Below are 24,509 nucleotides of genomic sequence, written 5' to 3'. Positions count from 1 at the left end.
TAGGAGGAAGGAAGGAGGCTCTGGCAACATGTAGGATCTTCAGTGTAGTACCATAGAGTGCAGTCTCCTGAAGGAAGTCCCTGTGATGTCCAATCACTGACCCAGCCAGTTGTGGCCCTCAGGGCTCTCAAAGGCAGCTTTATTGAAACTGTTTATATTTGAGGATGAATTGAATTTTAAACTGACATGTTTGAATCAGCCCTGGCGCCTAGGGAGTAGGTAGGGGGCACTGCTTCTGCAGCTGCCACCCACCACTTCCGTGGAAGCTCTGTGTGAGCTGTGTTGTCCCTTCTATGCTCAGCGCCTCCCCTACTGCATTGCAGGGGAGGGAGGAGAAAGCAGTTCTGTCTTGTCCATCATTTGCTTTCCTACCAAATGTGGGAAAGCAGAACAGGAGTTTGTTTCTGCCTGAGCCTATGAAGTACCTAGTGAAGGGTGGTTCTTCTCCCCAACACTGGCATCCTAGGGCAGCCCAGATGAGGGGAAAAGAGGAAAGGCTGAGAACCACACTCATTTATGGCTCCCAGACTCTCTGCTGTAGCCCTGGCACAGCCTGAGGGCTGCTCTAGCATGCACAGCTGGTAAGAATTCCTGAGGGACCATATGCAAACTATATGGATAGCCAGAGCAAAGCACACTCCTGCTGCCCTCTGCCACCCCCATGATATGCGTCCTGGGCCAGAGGTTGTGGGGAAGAAGCTGTAGGAGGAAGCACTGCCAACTGTACACTCACTGGAGACACCCCTCACAACAGGGAAATCCCCAACAGAGCACTTTGTGTGGTTTCTGTTCCTTTAGTGCCCCTTCAATGGCTCAAAGTTAGAAGAAGAGGCAAAGCCTCTGCCCCAGACTATTGATTGTGGCCCCTTGACCTTTCTGAAATAACTTGTTTGCTCCGCAGGCTGAAATGATTGGACACCACTACTTCAATCAGCATATGCTCATTCACTGCACAAGCTCAAAATCTGAGACCCAACCCCACCTCAGGAGCAACTTGGAGGTGCCCAAATGACAGTCATCAGAGGCAGAGAAGGTGAGGAGATGACTAGGCTGTGATTCCAATCAAGTAACAGGCAGGGTCGGGTGAATGTGTTAGGGGAGTGAAGGTGCAGCAGATGAGGCTGTGACCAAGAGAGGTGGGGAGCAGAGTGACTGGAGCCACAGGCTTTTCTCAGGTGGGAGAGAGGGAGGCAGGAAGCAGAACAAAGTTCTTTAAAATGCAGATATGTAAGGGAGGAATTTATCCATCTAATTTTCAGTGTGTGCATCTGCTGAACATGTTACTCTGCACTTTCAGGTATGTGAAGTTAGAATACACTTCAGTATCTTCTCTTTCTGCTGTGCTGTCACACTCCTCCTCAGATCCCTTCACTGTCTCCCTCTCCATCAGGGTCAAGCTCCCCAACTTTTTAAACTTTTGATCAAGGGTGAAAGTAACTTAAAGGATATACCGGTATGCCGGAGTCCTGAGCGGGTGTGGCCTCAATGGGAAGAGGCGGGGCCTTTCAAGATTTAAATCACCCCGGAGCTCCCAGCTGCAGAGGTGGCTAGGAGCCCCGGGGCTCAGAGGTAAATTAAAGGGCCCGGGGCTCCAGTGCCACGGAGCTCCGGGCCCTTTAAATCACCGCGGGAGCCCTGCCACTGCTACCCTGAGGCGGCAGGTCTTGGGCTAGGGCTGGGGTAGCGGCGGCAGGGCTCCGGCACTGATTTAAAAGGCCCGGGGCTCCAGCCACTGCGGGGAGCCCGGCCCTTTAAATCGCCTCCAGAGCCCTGCCACCACTGGAGCCCTGGGCCCTTTAAATCACCACCAGAGAAGTCGGTCCAGTCCGGCATGGCGTACCGGCTCCTGCCAGCTTACTTTCACCTCTGCTTTTGATGATCCACTGCATCATCTCTTCTGAATGTTCCCTTTTGGTCTCTCTCCACACTTATCTTCCTGCTACCTTCTTTTGTGTCATCCTCTATGTTTGGAACAGCTTCTCACTTCCCATGGGTCAAGAGTCCCCCTTCTCCAAATCACTCCTTGAAACCAACCTCTTTCTCAAAGCATTTCTACCTTGAGCTTCTCATTGACTGTGTCTACACCTGCTCATCTGGAACTGTTTGTCTATGTGTTGTATTTTTCTGATTAATTTATAAGTTCATGATGGTTGGTACTCTGTTCTTTTATGGGTTATATAAAGAACCATGTGTACCTACATCACATTGTAATAATTATTATTGTTTGATTTCAGTCATCTTGGGTTTTCCCATCAGTCATTTGGCTATCCATGACTCCTACCTCTGCTTTACTACAAGTTTGTTAATGACAAAATATAAAATTGATAGAACAAAACAATTCCTTGTAGATGGGTATGTAGATAGATGCTATGTTTGGGGGAATTAATGTTTGTCATGTAGCTGTAAGACCTCAGATGAACCTTTTCTTTACACAAGGGGAAACCTGGACTGTTCTAATCCTTACAAGTCAATTATCATCTAAACTGCTCATTTCCTGCTGCAATTTAAGATTCATAAAATCTGAATGGGATATGCATTTTTAATGCTATGGCTGGAATCATAAATATTGCCGGCCTTGTTTGCCAGAATATTAATAAAATATCGACTCTGAAACTCCAAAAAGGAAAAATATCTAAGATACACTGATTCAGTTTCATAACCCAGTAATTCTGACAGCCTTTTGAGATGATTAAATAGGTTTGGAGAAATCCAGGCCCTTAAGTATTAGCTCCATTTGTGAAACCCTAAATGTTTTTCTCTCTTTTAAATAATGCAGGAGCAGGTGCTGGCATTTCAGTTCAACTAATTAGCTTCTAATTTACTGTAAACATCTTAGAATTCCATGAAAATGTCTCAGCGGTATCCAAGAGGAAACAATCTACTGGTTCAATAAATCTTTCCTGAAATACCACTGAGAATTGACTAAATATGTGAAGTGTAGCCTGACTTAATACATTTGAATTTTTTTTAAATACATTGAAATGCAAGATAAGACTTCCAAGCTTTCCTTAATATTGTCATTATATGTTTAAAGAGAGACTGCATAAAAACAGTAGATCTCTGTGTTGAGGAAACCATTATTTTAATTTGAAAGGCTATACGATACTGCTACATATGGCTTAGTTCAATTTACTACTCATAATTCATTCAGAGACAGTAAATGTGCCAGTAACAGTATTTCTATAGGAAACATCAATGTTTTATCCTATTTGTACATTATGCATGTATCTATTTTTGTTTACAATATACAGGCACATATTTAGGTATTACATTCATCTACTTCTATGTCATTACCTTATGCAACTTGGTTGTGAGTACAATTAATTTTATATTATATATAAAATATCAATATTATACAGAATTGATAGATGATTTAAAGACATTGAGAGGTCTATGCGTACAAGATACAAGTCCAAGCTGCAAGGTTCAGATTTGTATTTGGATCCGAATTTTGAATTTACACTTCGAAAGGTGAGGTGTGCTTTTGTTGCTTGTGGTGTGGTGTTTGCGGTGATTTGATGGATTTAGAGTTTTAGTTTATTCTAGTCTCAAATCATAGAATTCAGATAAAAAATTAGCTATGACTTTTTTGGGGGGGAAGATGGTAAACGTACTTACTTTTGTTTATATAAAAAACAATACAACTTTAATTTGAAGTTGCTCACAATAAATACAACCGAATAAAAATATTGGCCTAGATTTCTCTTTCACTGCTTGATGAAAATGTGCCAATTAAAGTGAAATAATCTTGTCAATTACTATTATACTAAAACACTATTTTTACAACTTAGTTTGCCTAAAATGTGCACATTTATTTTTCTGGCTTATCTTTGAAGAGCAAAAGACCTTTATTGTGTTTCCAGAGATAATAGAATTTACACTCCAGTGCCTGATTAGGGTCCTGATTCAGCTTACGCCTGTGCCTAACTTTCAGCATGTTAGTAGTCCCCATAGACTTGTGCTTAAGTACCTTGCTGACTCAGGGCTTTGGTGAGCTAAAAATCCATCGCAAGTAACAGCATGCAGTAGCTAAACAAAGAGGAAGGTGATGCTAAAAATTTGGGAAGAAGGATCTCTCGTACGTGGGTAGATTAATTTTTCAGCTACAGAAGACTGACAGCAAGTTATTTATCATTCTGTGACTTCCTTCTTGTAAGAGCCATTTTGAGAAAAGTATATTTTCTGAAATGTTATTATTTCAACATAATAGGTTAGGCTGAGAGAGAGAATGGCAGCAGACAGAGATGTTTGCATGCTATTACCTGCACACAAATTTTTGTAATTTGGACAATGCTGTTAGTAAAGGGAATCTTCAAAGTGTTTGGTTTGGATAAGTAGCCAAAAGTTTGGTACTAGTTGGAAAAAAGAAATAAAGGTGAACAGAAAAATGAAATTGTCACAGGTAATGTTAGATCACACAATTATATTGTTATCTAACCTCTTTTATCTCAACTTTCACTTGGTATATAATTTATTTGCATAAACTGTGTTGTAAGGATGGGGAAAAGTAAACATTGCTGTTAGTGAAAGATAGGATGGGGAAGAGAAATAATCACTCTGAGGGTGAGGACTTGAATATCTATATTTGAGGATCGATTTGAAAGTAGAATATTAAAGAGAATAAAGTTTAATATTCATGTATGTTTATGCATAGGAAGAATAATTGTCTGAAACTGGTATTAACAAGCAGATGTCACATAATGAAAATAACCAAACTAGTCTGAACTGGAAAATGATGAAATTGCAAAAGTATTAGGATTTGACTCTTGAACTGACAAAGCTCATGACCTGTTTCTACAGAGTATCAAGTTACATTGGATTGCAAAAACGGACACACTGTGGGACATGTGATGTAAGAAACACTGTGCTGCCACAAGAAGCTTTAGGCTGGTAGGTGAAAATCATTCTTCAAAGGGATAATATTGGTACAATTATTCCCCTTTATGAAGAAGCCAGATTGAACCAAATGTGATGAGTACATTCAGGACATTTTCCTGGGGAAGGACCATCCCAGTCTCTACTACAAAAGTAAAAGGCCTTTTCTTCTCTGACGCTAGCTTCTAGAAGGAGCCGAACCACTTATTGAGATGCCTGTATATGGATTTAGGTACCTAAATTCAAGCACACATTTGAAAATTTTATTCTACATTTACTTTTGTATCTGAAATGATTGTAAAACCAGTGAGACAAGGTGGATGAGGTAATAAAAGATATTACCGTATCCTGTCTCTCTGATATCTTGGGACCAACAGCAACACTGTAATATCAGTGACATTCATTCCATTTCTTGTCATCTGCTGACTGCATAGTGCCTTTGTTTGAAGCCAATTGTTCTCTTCGCATGACTGGCTTTTGGATACTAGTACCTCAGTTATTAAGTCCTCATATTATAGCTTGATGACAGTGGACAGAACAATTCTTTATTAGCAAATTCCTAGCAAATGCACAAGTGATTGCTCAATGAAGCATTCTAATTAAAGAAATTATAGAACACACTCTATAAATTACTTCAGATTGTCAAGGAGATAAGGCAAATGTCAATAATCTGGTCAATAACCTCATAAAATAACTTTTTTTCTGACACAGACCACATAAATCATTATTTTATTGCTGATTCGATAACAGAGGGGAATCCCATGAATAATTAGGGTAAAAAATAAAACATCATCACCATAAAGGTAAAGGAACATTTTAAAGAAAAGGGCAATGAATTGTTACTTATAAATTATGACTACTAGAAATGAAACATAATGTCAGTTTTAATATGTCCTTCTGAACTGTCTTACACATGTAGATATAAATATTGAAGATTTCTATAGTACCTGTTCAATGTATTTTTTTTCTGACGCATGCATTCTTATGCTCACAAAACTGCCTAAGCACAGGTTTTTATATTAAACATGCTAGACCTATTTTGTTTATCTCTATGAATGTCCTTGTATGTTTTGTTTTTCATAGCATATAAACAGAGAAATTAGATAGAAACATAAAATGTGCTTGCTGGAATAAGAATACTTTGTTTTTTAGAATTTGAAATGATAATACACAAAAAGTCCCAAACAGAGAGAGTTCCTTAAAACAGAGAGGCACCACCCACCCACCTTACTCTAGGCTTCCTGTCTACAGACTGACTACTGATCACAGGCTTCCCTACAGAGCCCCCTGCCTGCAAGCAGGATCAGGAAACCCCTGAGAATTTAAAGTGATCACAAGTTTTCAATACCCTACAGTACCAAGGAAACCAAACTACAAAAGTTGCTAGAGTTTTGGCCACTGGACATGATGTAAGATTCACTTGTGCCCCCTCTTTTAGAAAGGGTGTTGACTACCTTGCTTTCCAACTTCCCAATAGGTGTAATTACATCTGAAATGACTATCCTAAACCCATAGATTAAGGGTCAGTTCCCCCATAACATCCATACTTCCCCCAGCAGTTGTTTCACATTCATTTGGGTCATCTAGGACATTAAAGGGTTTTGTCACCCCCAAGCTGTGAAACCAGATCTCTTACCACCCTAAATCTTCCTTGCATCTAGAGAAGTCCTATACCAAGGTCTCACCATGTCAGGGACTGCAAGTCTTGATCCCTAATCCACAGGGCTCTTAGGAGCCACTAAATTCCAACCTGCCACTGGTCGCCAAAACTAGAAATTGACCTCTGTCAGAGCACTCCAGTCCAGGGATTAGCAGAACTCTGAGGGTCCTGGTTGGTTCCCTGCTTGTATTTAAACCAAGCATAGGAACAAGAACTTGTCCATGAAACTGGGGGTTTCCCCTGCTTAGGACTGCCTCTCTTGCACTACCTACTGCCGGACTCTGCTCTCCAGTCTCCTGTAACCTGACCCTGCCTGCCTCCTGACACCTCACTCCTGGTTTCCCCTCTGGCCTCTCTCAGACTCTGACTTCCTGGTATCTGAAATGACCTGACTCCCAAGTCCAACTCTGAACACTAAGTGAGACTGCCCACATCCAGGTTGTGACAGTTTGCATGGACCGCTTAGGCCACAGGAGTGGGCCCAGTGCCAGCAAAACTGATCTGGCTAACCCTTTGGGAGTACCACAAATGCTCAAATAGACTGCCTGCCTTCAGATAGATAAACAATTCCTGCAGGCCTGGGTCATCTAACTGACCTCAGAGAACTAGCTATTGCAGAAACATGTAATAAAACATGGACTCCAGACACAGGCTCGCAGAGTCCTATTTATCAATACATGTGCTGGAACAGTTTAATGGTAATTGCCAGCGATTTTGGGGTCTTACAAACCAATGCCACCTCCTGTTCATGGTGCATTGTCAGTCCTACAATACCGATCATACAAGAGTGAGTCTGGTTAGCAACCTGTTATCAGGGGAAGCATTAAACTGGGCCTTCAGCTTCTTGGAGTGCGACAGCCTGGTATGGTTGAACTGGGAGGTCTTCCTCCAAGCCATGTCAATGCTATCTGATGATCTCAAATGGTGGAGACTGCCCCAAGAAAGCTCCGGTAGGGGCAGGACACTGTAGCCACCTGTGCGGTGTAATTCTGTCACCTCATAGACAGTGCAGATTGGAATAAGGGGCGCAGCTGTACCAGTTCCGATGGCTCTGCAAGAAGAAATTAAAGATGAATTAGCCCAGGTGGAGACACCCACGAGTCTGGATGCCATCCTCGATCGCACCATCCATATAGACAATTGGTTACAGGAACTAAGGGAGGAAAGAAGGGGGATCTTGCAACTCTCTGGTCCATGTACTTTTACTGCTTCGTCAGTGCCTCCCACTGAGCCAATGCAGATGGATGTGGGCTCTGGATGGCTCACCCCTGTAAAAAAGGAACAACATCACCAGAAACATCTATGCTTCTACTGCAGTGACTCAGGTCACTCCATCAGCCTGCCCCATACAAACGCCAAGGAATCAGGTAAAAGAGTTCCCCCATACTCCCATCTTGACTGGAACATACCCTGAGCTACCACTCAAGAGCTCCCCAGTTTCAGGTGCTGGTTTAGTTGCACATACCTGGGGCATTCCTGCAATCTCCCATCCTATTGGCCCTTATCAACTTGGGTGCAGCCAACTGCTTCATAGATGCAGCAGCAGCCAGGATCCTGCAGATTCCTCTGCAACACAAGACCACTTTGACCTCATAGACTATTCATGATTCCTCTTTGTCTTCTGTCAAGTAATGGAGGAAACAACTCCTCTGGAGGCTGTGATTCAGGGTACCAAGAAATGTTACAATATGGCATGATCCATTCTCCACATTTTCCCTTGGTCCTCTGTATTTCCTGACCATCCCCCGCCCCCAATCTACTCATTCAGTGGCAAGCACAGGAAATCCGTTTTCCATTGGAGTTTTGTCAGCAGCACTGTTGTGGACTGGTAGATCCTGTCCCAGCATCTGAACCTTGGGTGGCTCAGAGGAGAGCGGCTATCAAGGTATAACCTTCTGTTTAAGCAATGTCGGAACTTCCCTTGAAATACCAAGACTACACCGATTTTTTTGAAAAGAGGAATGAGGAAACCTTGCCTCTGCACTGGACTATGACTGCCCAATAGAGCTGCAGCCTTGAGCAAAATTACCATTTGGGCAAATTTATGCCATGTGAGAACCTGAGCTGAGAGCTCTCCAAGAGAACCTATAAGTTGACCTCACTGGTTGGCACACCAGTCCTTTTTGTCAAGAAGAAAGGAAGCAGACTCCAACTATGCACTGACTATCGTACATTGAATCAGATAACTATCAAGAATTGTTATTTGATACCCCTGATTCCTGAATTGCTGGATCACAAGGGGAGCTTCCCGTATATTCACTAAGTTGGACCTCTCGGGTGCGTAGAACCTCATGTGAATCAGAGAAGGGGATGAGTGGAAGAACACCTTCCACACTGGGTATGGCCACTATTAATGTCTTGTAATGCCCTTCAGGCTGACCAATGCCGTGATACCTTCCAACATTTTATAAATGATGTGTTCTGAGACATACTGAATCAGTACTTAGTAGTCTATCTAGATGACATTTTGGCCTTCTCCATCTACCCTGAACAGCATATTGCTCATGTCCAAATGATTCTGGAATGCTTATTGCAGCATGGCCTTTACAGCAAGTTTGAGAAGTGTGCTTCGATCAAGCCTCTCTGAAGTTCTTGGGCTTTGTCTTATCTTCAGAAGGGATCCAGATGGACCCACACAAGGTCAAAGCTGTCTGATGGGCTAACTCCCCACTCAGTACATGACCTGCAATGCTTCCTGGGGTTCCCCAATTTTTATCGAATAGTCATCCCAATTTTTTTCAAAACAAATTGATCCTCTCACTGCTCTCCTTTGGAAAAATGCTGAATTCTGAATAGTCTACCATGGCCCAGCATGTGTTAAATTAGCTGAAACCTTCAATACCTCACCCATATTGGCTCATCCAGATATCACACAAGCCTTCATTGTAGAAGCTAATGATTCCAGTACAGTGACCAAGGCTGTCTTCTCCCAATGACTTGGTTCCAAACAAGTATTACACACATGTTCTTATTGCTTGAAGAATCTCACTTCCACATAGCTAAACTACAAAATACTGGATAAGGAACTCCTGGTGATAAAAAACACCTTTGCAGAATGGTGGCACTACCTGGAAGGAGCTCACCACCCAGACCAGGTATTCATTGATTGTAAAAGTTTGGAGTACCTATGTAGGGCAAAAGCTTTAAACCTATGGCAGCTTAAGTGGGCCGTAGTTTTCTCATGATTTGATTTTGTCATCACATATCACCCCAGATCCAAAAACGGCAAGGCTGGCACCATGTCCCGAAGATGCAGTACCAACCCTCGAGTGTCTGGCCAGGAACCAACCTTTATTCTCAAAACCCATAACTTTCTCAGTGCAAGTCTTCATCAGGATATTCTCATGTTGATATGCTCTGCTTCTGCCTGAGGAATTCTGCCTGATGAACAAGCTATTATCAACAAGTAATTGCAAGACTTCCAGGAAGGGATCAGCTATGTAAGGGACCACCATCTGTGTTCCCTCAGGACCTACAAAAGTTGCAGTCCTGCAACTATACCATGACTTTCCCTTAACAGGACACTTGGAGTACTTTAAGACCCAACAATTGATATCCTACCCTTTTTGGTGGCCCCAGATGCACCCAATGATAGTCATTTATTGCCTTCTGTTATGTTTGTGCCTGCACCCAGACACCAAGCCAGTCTTCTCCAGCGCTTGGACACCCCACCTCAACCCTGGGCGGCTATTGCCATAGACTTTATTGTAGAATTACAAGAGTCCAATTTTTACAGTAGTGGACCACTTCATCTCCTACACAGACTTCCCTCTGCTGAAGAGACAGCTCAGCTATAGATTAGCCATGTAGTCTGCCTCCATAGCCTTCCAGAGCTCATGACTTCTGAATGGGGATCTCAGTCCACAGCCCAGTTCTGGTGTGAGGCCCTGTGCCTGCTGGGGATCTGCACGTCTTTCCTCTGCTTACTATCCCTAGTCTAACGGCTAGCTTGAAACACCAACCAAATCCTCAAACAGTATCTGAAATGCTACATCATTTGTAACCAGGATGATTGGTCTTCACTTCTCCTTTATATGGAATTCACATACAACAACACAGAACATGTGTCTATGGGTCAAAGCCCCTTTTTTACTAATTATGGTACCACTCTCAATTCCACCCACAATTACCTATGGCCTCTCACCCTGGCTTCCTGAGAACTAGTACAGCATATGCATTGGGCCCAGGAAGAAGTAAAGGATCACCTGGAAAAAGCAAGAGTAGACTATAAACAGCATGTGGACTAGCATTGACAGCAAGTCCCCAGCTTCTCAGTGGGATGAATTTATAGATCTCCATGGAGCATCTCTGGACAGACAGACCTACTTGCAAGCTGAACTTTTGGTTCCTTGGCCCTTTTAGGATCCTGCAACCTCTTAATTCAGTCACTTTTGAAGATTAATCTGGTGTTTTATGTATCACTTTGAAGCCCTACATGGAAAACCCTTTCCCACACTGAACCCAGCCACATCCTCCACTGGTTCCAGCACAAAACCAGATCTCTTATCCCTCTGAGTCTGTCTTGCTCTCAGTGGAGTACTGACCCACAGCTATTTACTTAGCTAAGCCAGGGTCCCACCTGTCCTAGTAGATGCTGGGCCACAGTTCCTTTTAGCTAGCTATGTCACAGACATACTCAACACTGACTCATTTTCCTCAATAGGGTTTATATCTTTGACCACTGAGTATTGTCATGGCAGATTTGTGTGTGTGCTCTTGGGCTCCACCCTGTTACAGCATTACAGAAAATAACCCATCAAGAAATCACAGTTCCCACAGTCAGAATCCCGGAATAACCTTTAGTTTCCACAATGACTTACTCTACAGGCAGTGTGATGAGGGCCATCACAAACACATCTGGTTTTCTACTAGCCCCTGATCATGCACACCATTCTGTTCTTTCTGGGTTCCATGGGTGTGGCTTCACCTTCTGTTGTTTGAGCTGCCTGTGTTTGCCTGCTCAGCAAGCTTTTTTGTTCCATCTCTGCCTACTTGCACTGACATCTGGCCTCCAGCTCTATTTGTTTCTCTTCCACTAGCAGCCTTTCCACTCCAGCCGCTACAGAACTGCACCTGTCTCTGCTGGATTGTCTGGGGAACAGTCTGCTTGGTCTACGGCACATAGGCACCGACTCTTGGGTGCTCCAGGGTTGGAAGACCCATGGAAAAAAAATAGTGGGTGCTTTGCGCTTACCAGCAGCCAGCTCCTCCCCCACCCCCCAGCACCGCCCAGCCCCAGTGGCCCTGCCAATCAACTCCTCCCCCTCCCTCACAGTGCCTCCCACCTGCCATGAGCAGCTGTTCTGCTGTGTGCAGGAGGTACTGGGGGGAGGGGGAGGAGCAGGGATGGGGCAGGCTCAGGAGAGGGGGCAGAACTGGGCAGGAAGAGGTGGGGTGGGGGCAGAGTGGTGGGAAGTAGTGGGGCAGGGGTGGGTTTTGGGGGCAGGGGTAAAGTGGGGGCGGGGTCTGGGGCGGAGCAGAGGTTGAGCATCCCTGGGACAAGGAAGAAGCTGGTGCCTGTGCTCCTGCATGCCCTATAGGAGAAAAAGGATTTCCCCGGTTTGGAGCAGGTGTCCAATCCTGCCTCAGGGCATATGAATGCAGCATGGCCACAAGCTCTGATTTATTCTGATCAGTGACAGACTTCACTTTGCACACGGCTCTTTTAACGGTTTCTTGGTGAGCTCAGCATCTGTTTCTTTGCTCAGCCTCTCTTTGCTGATGTTTATTCATTTTATACTTTCCTTTGCTCTGTTTCCTTCACCCAAAATAAACAAACAGAAACCAACAAACTGTAACCTTCTCTGCCTGTTCCCAGCCTTCTCATTCTGAATCATTTAAAAATCTAGTTTACTAGTTGAAGTGTGAACCATAGTCAGCCAACAAGCTGTGTGTAAATCTTGTCCGGATTACACCACTGTGACATCCTGCTCAGGATATCTAGAACTGTGAGCCACTGTGTTACCCTCTGCTTCAGCCAAAGTGAGTTTTGCAGGAGATTAGACTTGTCAGCTCCCTGCCATACCAGTGTGTCTGCTTCCACAGCAAACCCCTTGAGACTCTGCCAGTTTTAACCTTGTCTTGCAGGTAACAATCATTGAACCCCACTTCCTGAGTTCCCCAAAGATGTCTCCTTGTATTGCCCAGTCCTTCTTGCTGGACATTCACAGAAATTATTAAATTTGCTGCCTCCAAAGAGACAGTATACACACCAGCCTGTTAGATTAGCTGAAGACTCACATTTACATCAATATAACAACATGGAGATGGTTTATAGTAAAACTAAGAAAAAATTATTAACAAAGAACAGAGGTTAAAGTGACATTAAGCAAGAATAAAAGAGACAGGTCTGGTTACAAAGAAAACGTGCTTTCTAGTGACTAAAACTTAATTCTAGCAAGTTACAATCTTCACCTAAGCAGTTTTCTTTCTCACTTCAAGTTACCAGTGTTTCTAGAGCTCCAGACTATGGGGACCAACTTTCACAGGCTCAGAGGATGCTGTCCCCTATGTCTCATAAGTGATGGATAACTAAAAGGTCTTTTTGCTCAATCTGTTTATGCTTCCAGAGCTAAGAAAGTTTCCTGGGGTGCAGATTCTGTCCCCTGGTGTGCGCTTGAAGCTTCAGCTTGTTAGCTTGATTGGTTTGTTTACCTTACATGTAAATATACTTTCACTGTGTCTGGCTTACCCTGCCAGACTGGCAAATCACATTCCTTTTTGCAGGACAAACATATTTACCGCGTCGGCCCCAAAATATATTTTAACAACATATTTCTAGCACATGTACGTAGCCATCCACACACAGATCACACAATGATATTTATGACCAGCATCTCACTAGTTTTTATATGATACTTTACTCAGTAAACTAAGTACTGTATAGTACAATAATATTGTATACAATCCTTTGATTCAATTGCTTATTTTTGTATATGTGTGTGTGTGTGTGTTTAATGAACAGTAATGAGCATAGAATGGCTGAAGTGACTGATTTTCTCTAAGTGTAAGGGCATGGCTAGGATTTTTCCCTTTTTTATTTTCATGATGGTGGTAAGGAAGATGAAAGGAATAATGCTGAACTGACCATGGTCAATACTTTTTTCATATATGTGAACTTCTGTGCATTATATTTTTATATTGCGATAGAATCAAACATTTTAAATATTCGAACACTTTCTTTTAACTTGGCATTCTGATGCTTAGTAAGCACCAAGACAGGCTGGTGAGAAGGCACATCATTTTTATTAACTACATGAGCATTCAGCTCAGTTGGCGTTTGCCCAGTCTCCTGGACCTATAGCATGAGCATTCCCATTTTTGTGACATGAAAGACATCCTTAAAAGTATGACCTCATATTTTTAGATATTCCAATGAAATAAAAGTAATTTAACTGAGTATGATCTGTCTTTTAAATTGAATCAAAATTGGTCACCCTGATTAAATATAGTGGACCAGCTCTTCACTGGTGTAAATCAGCGTAGCTCCATGGAATTCAGTGGAACTATGCCAGTTTACATCCCCTGAGGATTGGACCCAGAATATGTATCACATGTTGCAATTTATGTTAATGATACACTTTAAAATATGGACTAGATACATTTTTGCTATATTTTGTGGCTCAAAGAAAGGCTGGCCACAAAAAGTGTGATATGCAGTACTCTAGAATCACAGTTCCCAAATATGCATTGAAATATGTACGTACAAACTGACTTCATGGGAAGAAAAACTAAGGGGGAAAAAAGGAGTTCAGGAGAGCTATCAGTTTCTCAAAGAGACAATAGTAAAGGCACAACAGCAAACTATACTGATGCGAAGAAAAGATAGGAAGAATAGTAAGAGGCCAATGTGGCTGCATCAGAAGCTCTTTAATGACCTGAAAATCAAACAGAAATCCTAAAGTGGAAACATGGACAAATTGCTAAGAAATAAAAAGAAAGGCACAAATATGTAGGGCAGGGATCGGCAACCTTTGGCTTGCAGCCCACCAGGGTAAGAACCTTGGAGGCCGGGCCGGTTAGTTTACCTGCCACATCCACAAGTTTGACCGATCACGGCTTCCACTTGCCACGGTTCACCGCTCCAGGCCAATGGGGGCTGCGGGAAGTGGCACAGGCCGAGGGATGTGCTGGCCTCAGGTTCCCGCAGCCCCCATTGGCCTGGATCGGTGAACTGCGGCAAGTGGGAGCCGTGATCGGCCGAACCTGCGGACGCAGCAGATAAACAAACCGGCGCGGCCCGCCAGGATGCTTACCCTGGCGGGCCGCATGCCAAAGGTTGCTGATCCCTGATATAGGGACAGAATCAGAAAGGCTAAGGCAGAAAATGAGTTACTCCTAGTAGAGGACATAAAAGACAATGATGAATACATAAGGAGCAAAATAAAGACAAAGGAAAAAGAAGGTCCATTATTTAGTGGGGAAGAAGAGCTAACAACAGATCACACCAAGAAGGCTGAGGGGTTCACAGCCTATTTTACTTCAGTCTTCTCTAAAAAAGTTAATTGTGACCAGATGCTTAGCACAGTTAATATTAATAATAAGGGGAAAGGAACACAAACCAGAGTAGGGAAAGAACGTAGGTTAAAGAATACTTCGATAAGTTGAGTGTATTCAAGCTGGCAGGGCCTGACGAAATGCACCCTGGAATTCTTAAGGAACTAGCTGAAGCAATCTCAGAACCATCAGAGTTTATCTTTGAGAACACATGGAGGATGGGTGAGGTCCCAGAGGACTGGAGAAGGGCAAACATAGTACCTATCTTTCAAAAGAGGAGCAAAGAGGACCTGGGGAATTATAGTTCAGTCAGCCTGACTTCAATACCTGGAAAGATACTGGAACAAAATTTTAAACAATCTATTTGTAAGCACTTAGTGGATAATTGGGTGATAAGGAATAGTCAACATGGATTTGTCAAGAACAAATCATGCCAAACCAACCTAATTTCCTTCTTTGACAGGGTTACTGGCCTAGTGGATCAGAGGAAGCAGTAGATGTGATATGTCTTGATTTTAGTAAGGCGTTTGACACTATCCCACATGACATTCTCTTACGAAACTAGGGAAATGTGGTTTAGATGAAATTACTATAAAGTGAGTGCACAACTAGATGAAAAACTGTATTTGAAGAGTAGCTTTCAGTGGCTTGCTGGGAGGATGTATATAATATAGTCCTGCAAGGGTCTTTCTTGGCTCTGGTACTATTCAGTATTTTCATTAATGACTTGGATAATGAAGTGGAGAGTATGTTTATAAAATTTGCAGATGACAACAACCTGAGAGGGGTTAGAGCAATCTGCTATTGCAATTTTAATTCAGTAAATGGCAATCAGATGTGACTCTGATTAGTGTCTTACAATGTCAGCAATAAAATAAATGTTATCTGATACAACATGTTTGCCTACATTATTTCAGGTGACACCATGCATGATATTACTGTTGTGCCACAGACTGCATTTTTGATAACTTGTATATTGTCTTTAGTAGAACTCATATCCATATCATAAAGAAATATGGTTATGCTGATCATGGATCTCCTGCAATACACTGTACAGGGTTTCAAAAGGATTATTTATCATATATATGTAAATGTAAGTATATGTATGTCTGCTTACATATATATGCATACAAAAACTCAAATATATAAACAACTTATTTATGCATATTGTTTATTATTGTGAATTATATTGAGTAAAAGAAAGCCTTCCAATAATCTAAATTGTATACACAATTTTACATATGTTTTTTGATTTTTTTACGAAAAAAGAAAATGATAGGATGCAGTACCATTATCTGTTTGTAAAAACGTATGTAGGGGCGCTTTCATTTAAAAAAAGGTTATTAGAAGAAAGACAATTTGTATCATATTGAAGCCTTCACTCGTCAAATTTACTTTAGTTTAACATATTTTCTTTGAATCTTCCAATTTAATATTCACTAAGAGCAGCTTCATGCAATTTACCAACCCAGATTAGATTGCGTCCTATAAAACTTCTTATGTATTCCCATAAAAATATTGTGGAAGGTCACCTAACAGATTAACACCTCTGATATTGTACAATTGGTTGCAGAAAGTGATTGCTTACACTTCAGTGGTAGTATTACAGATGACCCAGGGTGAAGCATTCTCATTCAAAACACTGCTGATGGTTGATGAGGTGTCATTAATGTGATCAATGGTACGACTGGGTTTTTGTATATATGTTAGCACTGGGAGGCAAAAGTTGAACTCTGGCTTTACTCAAACACAGCAGTCTCTTATCAGTCCAGAGGATAAAACTGTATGCATGTTCAATTTAACTGTTAAGGGAAGTCAGATGTAGAAATCGACAGGCATGAACTTATTCTTATCCAAAATGTCTGTGGTAGTCAGTGTTGCCAGTTCTTGTGAAGAAAATTTGTATCTCTCATAGTTACTGAACATATTGTGGTAGTGTCTAGAGGTCAAACAGGTTGGTATCTTGTTTTGCGAGGCATTGTACAGCCATATAGTAAATTACACTCCCTGCTGCAAAGAGCTTATACAATCTAAAATTGTGCTGTGATCTCCATCCCTGTTTAGCTTTCCCCCACCCTCTCGTATACAATTCACACTAAAAGAAAAGAAATTGTTATATAATTCGGGGATGGCATTTATCTCTGTGCAGAAGCCCAGCACCAATCCTGTGGTTTCATTTTGGGCACATACGTATAACTTAAATGGAGCATAGGTCTTGTGCTGGCCATCTGCATGGGGATACATTTTTACCCTTTATAAGTAAGCCATAGCAAATATATTATTTGTATTATTTATTTGTATTGCAATAGCCCCTAAAAGCCCCACTCATGAACTGGGGCCCCACTGTGCTAGGTACTGTACAAACGTGTAACAGAGATGCCCAGAAGAGTTTACAATGAGACAAATGGATACAAGAAACAGATGGCAGGGGTGAGGGGAGAGCACGAGGGTCAGCATGCTATGCAGTGGTCACAGCACACTAGTTGATTAAACATTTTTTGTAGGCATAACAGCAGAGGAGATTTTAAAGAAGGGATTTGAAGGAGGATGGTGAGGGGCATGCTGGATATACAGGAGACATAAGTGTATTTGTATTTGTATTTGCTACAGTCCTGCTGGAGATATTCTGTGTTACTCAGTAAATTTCGTCCTGCAGAGCAGGATATCCCATTCAGAAGAGGAAGATTTTTTTTTTTTAAATGTAAGGCTCCTGGTCTGTAGATAGGCATATTTTGGTTTTGGGTGTCAGCATCATCCTTAGTTGTTCCGGAGACATGGTTTCAGCTGAAAATCCTTATCAACAATTGAGGATCTGTGGCCATTCTTTTCATTGATCCCAAAGGCCTGGCCCTGGGTAGCTGTAGATGTGAGCAGTGGTGGAGATCTGGATAATTTGTGATCTTTAGGAAAAAGCTGACAAACTCCCACACAGTTAATTGTTTTACAGTTTCAAGGTTGCTTTTACCAGATATTAGACAGACAAGGTGGGAGATGTAATACCTCTGTATAGCTCAAAAGTTTGTCTCTTTCACCAACAGAAGCTGGTCCAATAAAAGATATTACCTCACCCATCTTGTCTCTCTAATATCCTGGGACCAACATGGCTACAGCAACACTGCAAATGATTTACCAGCTATGTCATTTAGGTATTTTTTAAAAAAAGAAGCAAAAATATTATGCTGGTAGAAGCAGTAGGATAGACATGATTATACCAAAATAACTGCACTTAGGGTATGTCTACACTGGAAACTTCAAAGTGCTGCTGTGGGAATGCTCCCGTGGCAGAGCTTTGAAGTGCGAGTGTGCTCGTGTGTGGTAATCCACCTCCATGAGGGGATTCGCTCCGCGCACTGGGAGCACAGCTCCCAGTGCTCGGAGCCTGTTCACACTAGCGCTTTAAGGCGCTCAGACTTGCTGTGCTCAGGGGAGTGATTTTTCACCCCTCTGAGCCAGCAAGTTAGAGTGCTATAAAATGTAAGTGTAGACAAGCCCTTAGGCTGATATAACTTATACTGGTCGAGGGAACCAGCATAAGCTATACTGGTATAAGCACTTTTATACTGATATAGCGGCAACCACACTAAAGGGTTTTGCAGATATGGTTATACTGGTAAAACTCTCCTGCATCATGTCTACACTACAGACTGGTGCTAGCTTAGCTATGTTGGTCAGGGGTGTGGACAAGTATGATCCCTGACAGACAACTGTACCAACAAAGCTGTAGATTCATTTATATGACGAAACTGCTCTTTTGCTGATATAGCTTGTTTCATTTGAGGGGCTGAAATAAGTTATACCAGCAAAAGTGGAATATTGCGGGTATAAAATATGTCCACACTAGGAGTGCTTTGCCAGTATAATATACCAGTATTCCTATACAGGCAAAGAGCTCCTTGTGTAGGCAAGGCATTTATATTCCTGAGGGAGCAAGTCACAGCTTTCTTAGCACCTGACCTAAAGCAATGGAACTCTTACCCTCAGAAGAAAAAAATGGCCTCCTCAGCCTTCTGCACTTTCAGAGTACCGTGTGAAGCAGACTTCTTTAGCTTAGCTTCCCCACAACAATAACGATAATGAAGTTAGGTGAGAGAGGAGGAGACATGCATTCAAAAAAATATATATATCTAGGCTTAGAGGGAGGAAAATAGATTTGATTTTTTCCCAGATTACCTCAGACTGAGCAGAAACCCCATTGCCTCCAGAACATAATACAAAGCCCATTTCATCACCCTTGTGGTTATCCACAAATACCACACACAGTTAATAATTATCACACCATGGTGGGAAGACTAAGAGAAACCGAGATATGATGTCTTTCTTTTAAAATGTATAAGATGCTCAGTAGAGCTTGTTGTAATAATAATGCAGGGCTAGGGAGAACTGTAAAAATAATGTAAAAAATTGTAAAAAAAAAAAAGTCCCAATTTTTATTTACAATTTGAAAAATGTTGATTAGGTCTAGAGACGGACAAAAAAACAGGAGGGAAAATCTTATGAAAATGCTTTTAAAAGTTTCCTGGTTTTAAATTTTGACATTTCAGCTAGCTCAAGTACTCAGATGTTACAGCGCTGAGTGTGGCATAAAAGACAACGTACATTCTCCAAGGCTCATACCAGTATTTCAAATAGATTGTGCATCTTTCTCTTGATGTCTTCAGAGTTCTTTTTTCCATGTGAATAACCCTTTCATTCCAATAGAAGTTTTCTTGGCATTCTCTTGGTAGAATTGATATAACAATTTATACCAGCCTTATAACTGCAGAATCTGAGCACTTTACACAATTGAAAAACTCATTAGTATAACTCATTCCTGTTGCTGGTTGGCTCTATTCTCCAGCTGGAAAGCAGTTGGAATTATTCAGTGTAGCAGATAAGCATGTATCCGACCTGCTATAACCTTGAACACCTATAATGTTTGGAATGTCTCAGACTTCTTTGAACTTATTTGATCCATCCCCAATAAAATCACAATAATTCAATCTATCACTTATCATTGAAATATTCTTTAGACTACACATAGCATTGAAATTACATCTGCATAACTAAAGACATGCAGTATTTCACAACGCTGTTTATGTAACTAAACTATTTTCGTTAACCTTGGTTAAATTACTAGGCCTGTATTGATGTGTTTCATCCTCCAGCTGCTGTGAAAGGTGGCCAACCCTCTGAATTAGAACACAAAGAAAAATGCCTTTGATATGAGGAAACATCTGGAGGATCGAGAGAGATGCGTGGTTTAACCTTGCCACTGCTCCATCTCTTTAAGAACATACAGGGCAAAATTGGCAGCTTTTCCAATTGCCCAACGTCAATTGAGGGTTTGATCTAGCATGGCTAGGGCTACTCCCTATAAGTTCAGTGTTTATGCTGTACGGGTGGTCAACCCACTCTATGGCACCACCTTCCTCACATGCTGTAGAGAGGTGCACAGGTGCTGCTTAGTCTTTAACTACCCACTAGCAAACTTCTGACTATACATCAGGGCCAAGGCAGAGAAACTATTATGGAGTAGCTTTCCAGTCTAGCATTTACTTTACCTAAACATTGGGAATAACTTCCTTACACCAGCTACTGCTGTTGGAGTTTGAAGCTGGGAAATTAAATGTTTGTTTACGTACATATTTCACTGGTTCTCAAAGGTTTCCATTTTGTAAACAACTATTTAAGATAGAAATCCTCTAGTACAATGGTTCTCAGCCTCTCTCAGTCCACGGCCCAGAACAATCATACCACAACCCACAAGGATTTAGAATCTGGGCACAATTTTGGGGGGGATTTGGACATCAGACAAAACAATGAGGTTTCTAAGTGTTATGGGGTAGAAAGACTGACACTGCTGTGGGGCAAAGGCTGATGGGAGTGAAACGTGGTAAGGCAGGATCCATAAAAAGGGAAGAGAAAAATTAATTGGAGACTTAGATTCTAATTAGTCTCACCAACACTTGATTAGCACCCAGCAATACAACCTCCCTGTGCTGCCTCTGAACCTTGGCAGCTGAATCATACTGAGTGTAGAAAGAGCAACAATTTAGGATATCAGAAGCAGCAGTAGCAGCATTGGCTTTTCTGGGAGAGAAAACTACAGTGCAGGAAATGAATGAATCTTTTTAAAGGTGTACAAAATTACAGATGTTTTAAATAATACTATTGTTTGTTGAGATCTCTTTAAAAGGAATTCAGTGTTGGAGTTCTTTACTTACCCAAATAGTTTTCTTTGTAAAATAAAATAAAAACCATTTTCTACTTGGAATAATTTAGGATTGTGGGAAACACCTAGATGTAGATATATGCCATCTTCTAATTGACCTTTTCCCATGCTAGACTTAAAATTAAAGTTTTATTTTTTTTAAATAGAGGTTGTGTCAGGAGTCTGGGTAAAAGTAGGCAGGACTAGTATCAGGAGCTTGGATTCTAGAACTGAAGCTAGGGGTCAGAGTCAGTATGAGGGTCAGGAGTCAAGCTGAGGGTGAAGTTAGAGTCAGAGTGAGGAGTTAAGCCGAGCGACAGAGTCAGGAATCAGCCAAGGTATCGGGGTCTGTGTTGGGTTTCCAGTGGTCAATTAGGAGTCAGAATCGAAGTCACAGGCGAGGTCAATACCAGGAGTTCACGAGCAGAGAAGCAGGGTCATCATGGTAACTAACTAGGTATCCACATTGGTTCCTGGATACTTTCTGGCAGGGCCATCAATAGGGGAGTGTGGGGCCCAGTGCAAATCAGCCTGTATGGGGCCCCCCTTAACTTTTTTTATACAGGAGAAATCTGGTTACAGTGAACTTCAAGGGCAGCTGCTGGCTGCAGGTTAAATATTGATAGTGCCCAGCTATATAATTATAATATTGTTATATTATATTGTAGTTCTTTTTTCATAATTATAATGAAGTTCATATAATTAAAAAAAAAACCCCTCACCGATCACGATCAGTGTCATGCTGCTTACGTTCTGAAATCCACCTTCCTGGACTTCCTTGAAGCAAATTCACTTCCCAGATGCATATGGTCTCGCTATCCTCAGTGGATTTTTAAAAAAAATTTAATTACACATTTGGAACACTGAGAGCCCATGTCTCAGGAACTGGGTGGCTCTTGGAAGGCCTATATGTGCCCTGGTGCTGAGGGAGCCCAGGACCCTCCAACATGGTGGAGGGGTTCTAAGATCTGTTTTCTCTGGGGACTGGGAGGGAGCGGGGAGGCAGAAAAGCAGATGAATGGAGGACCTCAGTCCTGGAGGGTGGTGGAGAGACCAGAGTTGTGGAACCCCAGGTCCTGTACTGCGGGGACGGGGACCCCAAGGCTGGAGAGCTGAAAGGCAAGGAGGACCTTGAGGCAGAGGGATGACATTGAAGGACCCCACCCAGTGCTGGGAGAGGGGAGAAAGGGCAGTGGAAGTGGGAGGTGTGGGGCACTGGGGGGACACCAGTGCTGGGCGATGGGTGGGGGACAATGGAGTCTACTGGCTGGCACTCATCTGTGCTAGGGGCCCACCAGAAAAGGCAACGGTCCATCCAAGGTGGAAGGGCAGGGTCAGGGTCAGCCTGGGTCAGCCGGCCCTGGCAGTAGTGGTTGGGGGGTGTGCTAGGATCCTACAGTGGCAGGCAATGCCAGGAGATGGCAAAGCGGAGCAGGGTAGGGCCGGGTCGCTCGCTACTGCTGCCGCAGAGACTGAGCCCAAGCCCAGGGGGCTGCGGGCAAGAAAAAGAAATAAACGCCCGGGCTGGTGAGTGTGGGACGCAGGCCCGGCCTGACCCCTGCTGCCGGTGCCAGGCCCCCCACTAGACCCCTGGGCTGTCCTGCCCCCCTGCATCCCTCTGAAGCACAGGATCCCCCAAAGCGTGGGGCCCAGGGCAGTTGCGCTGGTCTGCCCAATTGATGGGACGGCGCTGCTTCCTGGTATGCCCCATGAGTTTATATACGGATGGGGAGCCAATCAGGAACCAGTAAGACCACTGTCAGTCAGACCACTAGAGGCTGAACTTCCCATGGTATTCGACCTCTGTGGATTGTGGGTTGTAAGTAATAGCCAGCTTACGGCTGTGGCAGTGTGGCACTGTTGGTGGTCTGTTACCCCTGCAAGCCTGGGTTCAACTCCTGCTGATCCTTACAGATGGTGTAATTAAATCTCCCCATATTTAAAATTACTGTAGGATCTATCCAGGGGGAAATTAGTAGACTTCTAAGGTATTTTTCTTGCTCTTTTCCATTTCCTAAATTATTTGCTTCATAATCAAAAGTTCTGCTTGCAATCTAAGGCAATTTAAGATTTGGATTTTTCAGCATGGCAGTTTACTAACTCAAATAGGAAAGCTATTAGAGATTTGGAAATGGTTCAAAATGTACCATGTCAGAAGCATAAGGATCTGAAATATTCATAACATTTAGAACCTGAACCATAATTCTCTAAAAACACTATCAATTCTATGGGACCTTGGTCCACAGAGAAGAACCAAAATAAAAAGACTTTGTTCCACTTTCAAACCTGGCCCAATGTCATTAGTTAAGGTTAAAGAGTCCTTTGACACAATAAAAACCTCGGAATCAGGATTTTGCATATTAAAGACCCAAACTTAATCTATAGACTTGCAGCCACAGGATTTGAATTTGTAAGTGCCTTCAGTGTATAAGAAACTCTCATCTTGCTGTTAACTTTTCTTAAGAAATTCTGCTATTGTTGAAGACAAGGATCAGTCCATTGATTGATATCCACTGACACCTGTCTGTGAGGATGGGGATCCTAGAACTGTTAGCTGTGCTTGTACTTACCAGTGAAACCAGTGGAATCACATCTGAGGCTGCTGGGGCGTTGTTCTATGCAGATCAGATTGTGGGTAGTGGAAAACTGTCCGTCTTTTCATTATTTCGTTGATAATATGAGGTTTTGTTTTCTTTATGTCTCCTTTCTTCCCTTCCCATCTTCCCCATGAAACTTTGTAATTTAGTGCTGTGGATTAGGAGTTGATATATTTTAAAAAATGCCCACTTCCCTAAGAGTTGGAATGTTGTTATCTGCACCATTGCTATGACTTGTCAGAGCCATGACTTTGACGTACTGCAGTCAAGGAGGGCATAGCTTCATTATCTTTAGAAAGCTTGCCAAGGAAACATTCCAGACACCTTCTAGTTTGTGACTCTATTTGAAAGCAAAACTTTTCTTGGGACCAATAAATATTCTTGGAATATGGAGCAAAGTCTTTTTTCATATTTTTTTGCACATAGAGGATTTTATATATAGTTTTCACCCATTGCCTGTTAAGTTACCAAAAATGAAGTCTTTTAATGGTATAACATCTCCACCCCTATCTTTTTCTGTTTGTACTGCTCACTGTTTTTAAAGCTCTGCTTCAAACAAAGCTACAAAACCCATAAATTAGCAACAACTATTGCCTTCAACCTCATTATCAGCAAATGGCTTAGAGTGCTCTCAAATTAAGTGCTTCTTCCTGTTGTCTTTTATGCCCACACAAGATCAGATAACACTCAG

General features: G+C 42.3%; 2 long non-coding RNA genes across 2 annotated transcripts in view; one reads left to right on the top strand and one right to left on the bottom strand.

Annotated features, from left to right (window-relative positions):
• Positions 1–5,657: 5,657 nt before the first annotated feature.
• LOC101947356 (uncharacterized) lies at positions 5,658–24,062 on the bottom strand. The gene is made up of 2 exons (XR_509418.3): positions 23,792–24,062; positions 5,658–7,586 (listed from the first exon to the last, which is right to left on the bottom strand). It is a non-coding gene; the product is annotated as an uncharacterized LOC101947356 (long non-coding RNA).
• Positions 23,046–24,509, top strand: part of LOC135973187 (uncharacterized) — a 417,975-nt gene continuing 416,511 nt past the window's right edge. Inside the window, exon 1 of the long non-coding RNA XR_010589890.1 lies at positions 23,046–23,209. This is a non-coding gene — a long non-coding RNA (uncharacterized LOC135973187). The remainder of the gene's footprint in view (positions 23,210–24,509) is intronic.

Source organism: Chrysemys picta, chromosome 1 (assembly GCF_011386835.1).
Source record: "Chrysemys picta bellii isolate R12L10 chromosome 1, ASM1138683v2, whole genome shotgun sequence".
Taxonomy (NCBI): domain Eukaryota; kingdom Metazoa; phylum Chordata; order Testudines; family Emydidae; genus Chrysemys; species Chrysemys picta.
Note: the sequence above shows the minus strand (reverse complement) of the source record. Positions and strands in the feature narration are given on the sequence as shown.